The sequence below is a fragment of the Bison bison genome, unplaced genomic scaffold (assembly GCF_000754665.1).
Source record: "Bison bison bison isolate TAMUID 2011002044 unplaced genomic scaffold, Bison_UMD1.0 scf7180017864530, whole genome shotgun sequence".
Lineage (NCBI taxonomy): Eukaryota > Metazoa > Chordata > Mammalia > Artiodactyla > Bovidae > Bison > Bison bison.
The window spans coordinates 7780624-7788017 of NW_011495080.1; the positions used below are offsets into that span (position 1 = coordinate 7780624).

At 40.9% G+C, this 7394-nt stretch overlaps 1 protein-coding gene across 3 annotated transcripts in view; it reads right to left on the minus strand.

The window, feature by feature from the left end:
• NRF1 (nuclear respiratory factor 1) overlaps positions 1-2421 on the minus strand; it is a 103441-nt gene extending 101020 nt beyond the window's left edge. For 2 of the 3 annotated variants that reach the window (XM_010831684.1, XM_010831685.1), the window contains exon 1: positions 2272-2420. The gene's annotated coding sequence lies outside the window, so the exon portion shown is untranslated. Of the gene's footprint in view, positions 1-2271 lie in introns of all 3 variants that reach the window. The other variant, XM_010831683.1, reaches the window with a different exon arrangement.
• Positions 2422-7394: the final 4973 nt, after the last annotated feature.

A 7394-nucleotide genomic window follows, 5' to 3' on the forward strand; every position in this document is an offset into this window, starting at 1 on the left:
AAAAAAAAAAAAAAAAAAAAAAAGGCAGAGACATTACTTTACCAACAAAGGTCCATCTAGTCAAAACTATGATTTTGGCTATAAAGAAAGCTGAGTGCCAAAGAATTGATGCTTTTGAACCGTGGTGTTGGAGAAGACTCTTGAGAGTCCCTTGAACTGCAAAGAGACCCAACCAGTCATCCTAAAGGAAAGCAGTCCTGAATATTCACTGGATGGACTGATGCTGAAGCTGAAACTCCAATACTTTGGCCACCTGATGAGAACTGACTCACTAGAAAAGACCCTGATGCTGGGAAAGATTGAAGGCAGGAGAAGGGGACGACAGAGGATGAGATGGTTGGATGGCATCACCGACTCAATGGACACAAGTTTGAATAAACTCTGGAAGTTGGTCATGGACAGGGAGGCCTGGCATGCTGCAGTCAATGGGGTCGCAAAAGTTGGACAGGACTGAGCAACTGAACTGAACTGAACCGAGAGACCAGTGAATTTGCATTATAAAATATGCACATCGAATTGATTTTCAAACTGCATCTGCAGTCACTCATCCCAGTCCCTCTAACATGCCTTCCAGTCCCCTCACCCTTCAACGCCCACCATCACTGCCTTAGTGTGCGTGCTCAGCTGCTTCAGTCACGTCTCAAACTTTGCAACCGTATGGACTGTAGCAAGCCAGACTCCTCTGTCCACAAAATTCTCTAGGCAAGAATACTGGAGTGGGCTGCTGTGCCCCACTTCCCGATCTGGGATCTTCTCGACCCAGGGATCGAACCCACATCTCTATGTCTCCTGCACTGGCAGACAGGTTCTCCACCACTAGTGAAAGAATAGTTTCTACAAACTGAAAGACCTGACAGCATTCTTCCCTGCTACAGGAATGAATGTTAACTCATAAGCTGCCAAAGCAATGTCTTTCAAAGCCACTGTCTTCCGTGAACACCAGGATGGTCAATTGGTTTCATGTTTTTCTTCATTTGTATTAAATGACTTATTTAGCTAACTACCCACTCCCACTTCCAAAAAGTGGGAAGAGAACAAAATTGTTGCTGTTTTGTTTTAAAAAAGAGGACAAGGGACTGACTTTTGGGGGGAAAAAATGAAGAACTGAGCTCACATTTTAATGCTTGTAATCATTATACCATTTTATAAAAAATATTTTAAATTGAATTTTAAATGGTATGAAAGTCCCTACTATTTATATAAATTATTATTTGCATAGATTATTATTTATGTAAATTTAGAAATTAAAAAAAAAACATGTAAAAATGGGAACCAGATTAGTCACTAGAAATTAAGTATATGCAGAAGGGTCAAAATCTAAAAACCAAAACCCCAGTACTGAATGAATTTTCCATAAATTGTGCATAATTTATGGATACTGTATTGTCTCCTTAATTTAAATTAAATAACACTTAAAGCATGCTTTCTCACACATGGAGTTGCACATAATGAAATCAGTGGGGCAACAGCAATACTGATTAATATTGAAAAGCAGGCTAAGCAGTGAGCCTAACACTCATCATTTCCTGGTTTACTTCCTGCATTTTACTTCCTCTGATCCACTGTGAAACTAAAGACTAAGGGACACATACATACAGTTTGATGGTGGCAGCATCAGTTGAAATTTAAAAAGTCAACAATAACACCTTATAACTGCAATATGCTACAGAAACGTAAGGCATTATTTTGCTTTATTTTATTGTGGAGCAAGAAAATGAAGCAGAATCGGAAATGACTGTTGCCATCATCCTTACAACCATCCATCCAGCACTGGAGTACCAGGATCGTAAGGGTAGGATCATAAGCAGTTCCAGTTCTATTCAGAGAGAAACCACATAAACCAAAGCAGCCCCTCATACGTGTTTTATTTGGTTTGCACTGTTTTTTGTTTGTTTTTTTAGTGTGAATGAATTGCCAACATTTTAAAATAGAGAAACAAAATAAAAGTTCCAGATTTCTGACTTTTCCTAAAAAATCAGGACAATCTGGGTAAGCCAGTAAGCAGTACTGTGTTACCTCTTGGGCTGGAGAGTCAGTTCTGTCATTTGCTAGAGCGGTTACACTTAACCTCTCCATGTACAGCAGTTACCCTATTTATAAACTGGTAATCATGTATTAATACCTTCCTCATAGTGTTAACGTCAGGATTAAATGAAATGAAGTAATTAAGGACTTGGAAGAGTGCCCTCCACCTCCTTTAAATGCTAATTTTTATTATCATTTCAAACTGGCAACAACTGACTAAGTGGAGGGAGAAGAAGATGCTCTTACCAACAATATCTTCAAGATGTCCATTCCTGGACTGCCTTGACCATTCACAATGCCCGCTCGTTCCAGCACTGGAGATTGCAAATTCAACAATGCAATGTATAAAGAGGAGAGGGTAGATAATCCAATCAATCAACAAATATTTAAGAAGACATATAGATCGCTAACACATGAAAATGTGCTCAACATCCCTAAGCATCAGAGAAGTGCAAATCAAAACTACAGTGAGGTATCACTTCACACCGATCAGAATGGCAATCATTTAAAAAAATCTACAAACAATAAATGCTGGAGAGGGTATGGGAAAAAGGGAACTCTCCTACACTGTTGGTGGAAATGTAGAATGGAGACCAGCATAGAGGTTCCTCAAAAAATTAAAAACAGAGCTACCATATGATCCATTAATCCCACTCCTGGGCATACATCTAGAGGAAACCATAATTTAAAAGATAAATGCACCCCAATGTTCATTGCAGCACTATTTACAATATACAGGACATGGAAGCAACCTAAATGCCCGTCGACAGACAAATGGATAAAGAAGATGTGGTACATCTATACAATGGAATATTACTCAGCCATAAAAAAGAACAAAATAATGACACGTGCAGCAACATGGATGGACCTAGAGAATTTCACACTGAGAGAATCAAGTTAGACAGAGAAAGACAAATATCATACTATATTGCTGATATGTGGAAACTAAAAAGGAGATGCTGGAGAAGACTCTTCAGAGTCCCTTGGACAGCAAGGAGACCAAAGCAGTAAATCATTGCAAGGACTGATGCTGAAGCTGAAGCTCCATACTGTGGCCACCTGATGCAAAGAGACGATTCATTGAAATAGACCCTGATGCTGGGGAAGACTGAGGGCAGGAGGAGAAGGGGCGACAGAGGATGAGACGGTTGGATGGCATAACTGACTCAATGGACATGAATCTGAGCAAACTCCAGGAGACAGTGGAGGGCAGGGAAGCCTGGCATGCTGCAGTCATGCAGTCTGGGCTCACTGAAATCATTCCTTTCATATACATCTCAGCTATCTGGGCCAGTATCCTGTCGCAAAGAGTTGGACACAACTTAGCCACTGAACAACAAAAAGGGGGTACAAATGAACTTATCTACAAAACAGAAATGGTTATAGACGTAGGCAACAAACTTATGATTACCAAGGGGTAAGGGGGGAGAATAAATTGGGAGACTGGGATTGACATATACACACTGCTGCTGCTGCTGCTAAGTCACTTCAGTCGTGTCCGACTCTGTTCGACCCCATAGACGGCAGCCCACCAGACTCCCCCGTCCCTGGGATTCTCCAGGCAAGAACACTGGAGTGGGTTGCCATTGCCTTCTCCAATGTATGAAAGTGAAAAGTGAAAGTGAAGTCGCTCAGTCGTGTCTGACTCTGAGCAACCCCATGGACTGCAGCCTACCAGGCTCCTCTGTCCATGGGATTTTCCAGGCAAGAGTACTGGAGTGGGCTGCCATACTATATATAAAATAATAAATAAGGATCTACTGTACAGCACAGGGAACTCTACTCAATAATGAGCCTGTCGACTTAAAAAACAGTCACAATCTTAAAGTCGAGAGTTCTGTTTTATTCAGCAGGAATTTTTAGGACTTCAAGCCCAGGAGACAGCATCTCAAATAACCCTGAGAGAACTGCTCCAAGGAAGTGGGGGGAGGTGGGGGCACAGAGAGTCAGATTACATAGAAGTCTGAAACAAAAGGCAGGTAGTCTGAAGTATTTTTGTGAATTAAAGAAAACCGGGTATTTGGCACTTTTCCCTTTTCTATGTATGGGAAGATGCAAGAGTCTGGGCTCATTGAAATCATTCCTTTCATATGCATCTCAGCTATTTGGGCCAGTATCCTGTGTTTTTCCTCAGTGCTCACTGTAGGGAGTGGCTGCAGCCTCATGGCTGCTAGATCACAGGTATTATTTTGCTTCCTGGTGCCCCTTAGGGCTCAGAAATTCACATTTGGAGGGTCGAAATTGCTGATGACTGTGACATCCTTGTTTACTGATATGGCAGGAATACTCCATTTCTCAACCTATATGGGAGAGACAAAGAGTGGATACATGTATATATATGTAACTGGTTTACTTTGCTGTACATCTGAAACTAACACAACATTGTAAATCAACTATACTCTAACAAAAAAATTTTTTTTAATTTACTGGGAACCAGGTTCTAGGAAAGAGACACAGTGATAAGCAAGAAGGCAGAGTCTCATCTCAAAGAACTTACATTCCAGAGGAAGGAGCCATGACAATAAAGACATAAAGGAAAAAATAAGAATTTCTGCTATGCAGAGGATAAAATAAGGCAATATGATAAGAAAATGGCTGCGGAGGGGGGTGGTCTCTGATAAGGCACATTTGATTTGTGACCTGAATGGGTAAGGAGGCAGTCAGAGGAAGAGTTTGGTGAAAAGGCAAACAGTAGAGGGAGATAAAATTGGAAAAAATCAAGTAAGGCCTTTATAAGCCTTGGAAAGGAGTTTGGATTTTATTCTGATCAGGAAAGATGTTACAGAAGTAGCTATTTGAGAGGTGTCACTGGGAGCAGGAAGGAGGCTGGGGTGGAAGTATTCAGAGCAGAGGAAACAGTGTAACATATGGAGCATGACCAAGCTGCAGTATACCAGAGGTTCAGCTGGGGGGAAGCCAGATGGTGGGGGCCTTATCTACTGTGCAAAATAATTTGTAGTTCATCTTATAGCTCAGTGGTACTCAATATTATGGAAGATCCATTTATAACAACCAAAGGAAGGAAGGGAGGGATGGTCTGAGAGGGAAGCGGGGGGTGGGGTGGGGGGAACAAATTATGAAAAGAGTATACTATAAATCACTTGAAAGTGAAAGTTGCCCAGTCGGGTCTGACTCTTTGTGATCCTATGGACTATACAGTTCATGGAATTCTCCAGGCCAGAATACTGGAGTGGGTAGGCTTTCCCTTCTCCAGAGGATCTTCCCAACCCAGGGATCAAACCCAGGTCTACTGCATTGCAGGCAGCTTCTTTACCAGCTGAGCCACCAGGGAAACCCATGAATCAGGTAGTTTATTTGAAAACACAAATGTAAGCAATACTTTCGAGAGAGAGAGTATTTATCAGTTCAGTCTAGGAATAACCACAAGTCATGAAAGCCCACTGCAGTAACTCCCAGTCACCCTTAGGGTTCTAGACTACAGAATGAAGCATTACTAAAGGTGGTAAGGAGCAAACAGTCCTCCCAGGCGTGTGAAGAATCACTTGGAGAGGACTGAGGCTACAGGCAGTCAAACCGGTCAGGTAACTAATGGTCAATGAGGGAGGGTTAATGGGGCCCTGAATTAAGAAAATGGAGATAGAGAACATGTGTGAAATATTTAGGGGGTGAAAATGTAAAGGATTTAGTGAACAACTTGATGAGAACAGTGAAGAAAAGCTAAATCCAGGATGACGCCAGTGTTCTGGCCTGGGTTAAAGAGTGGCTTATTAACCAAGGTAGAAGAGTAAAAGAGCAGATTTGCAGAGGAAGACAGTGCATGACAATATTTACAGGCACTGTCCAAAGAGATACCCAGCTCTGGAGCTGTGATGCACAGATGCCTCTGATGCAGGTGTGATTTGAGACTCATCAAAAATGAGATGGTAATGAAAGCACAGAGCATGAACAAAACTGACCAGGAATAATTAATGTAAAGTAAGTGATAAAAGAAGCAAAGGAGACTATTCAAAGGAACGTATTGAGGAAGGAAAAAAACAACAGGTGAAGACAAATAAGCTGGAAGGAAAAAAACAGAATCAGGAGATAGCAAGTATCATGGAGGGCAAATGAGAGAAGTCAATAATATCAAATGCAGTGGAAGAAGAACTGAGATGACTTGTCAAGAAATTCAAATCATTCAATCAACATATGCATAAAAATCACCTACTGTGTGTCAAGCATTGATGAAGACACAGAGGAAAGAGCCATGAATTTTTTTAAAAGTCCTCGCCTTCTTGGATTTTACATCCTACCAGAAGGAGATAAACTAAACAAGTATATACACAATATTTTAGGGAGTGGAGAGGTGGGGACGAGAGAGGCTGCAGGCCAAGAAATGCCATTCTGACCATATCTGAGCTCAGATCTGTAGGAAGTAAAGGAGACAGCATGAAACATGTGGGGGGAAAGTACACAAGGCAGCAAGAACAGCAAATGCAAAGACGCTGAGATAGGAGCATGTTTGATGTGATCAAGAAACAGCAAAATGGCCCATAAACCTTAAGTATCCTAAGCTAGGGGAGAAGCAGCAGTGAGATTAGCCAGGGTCAGGCTTGTGGGACCTTGAAGGCTACATAAGATCTTTGGATTTTACTCTGAATGAGATGGGAAATGTTTAAAGGTTTTGAGCAAGGGTAAAGATGTAAACTGATTTTCTGGGCTGGTATTTGAAAGTAGACTGAAGGGAGGAAAGGGTGGAACCAGGAAGACCAATTATAAGGTTTCTGCAAGATGAGCATGGCTTGGACCAGGATAGCAGCATCAGAGGTGATAAGAAGTAGTTAGATTCTGCATGTTTTGAGGATACAGCTGTCAGGATTTCCTGACAACTGGGATGCAGGGTAGAGTAAAAGAGGGTAGTCTAAAAAAAATGATTCCAAGGTTTTTGGTTTGAGCAACCGGAAGAACTTAACAGCTATTTACTGAGATGGAAATGAATGTCAGAGGAACAACTGAGATGTTCATTATATATCCACAGGAAACTGTGGAGTGGCATGTTGTGAACTGGAGGCTTAAGTGTGCTATTTTTTAAACTGCTTTTAGGTGCTTTTAAATGTTCTTTAACATTTATTTTTGCTCCTTTTTGGAAGAATATAATTAAGAACTGCACTTGCATTCTTAAAAATACTGAGGTAAACATTTATTATTTGGGTTCATTCATTTCTGGACAAATCAGCTATAAAAGTGCCACTATTACCCTTTCTAAGGTAACAATATAACACTAGGTCACAATTACTTATCGTATCAGATTTCTGTCAAATAGTTTTCTTTATGGATGTCAAAACAGTCTATCAAAACAGGATAAGTAACAATGTTGGAGAGATTCAAGGATATACTCTACAAATTACTATATGAATAGTCTTTCTTTC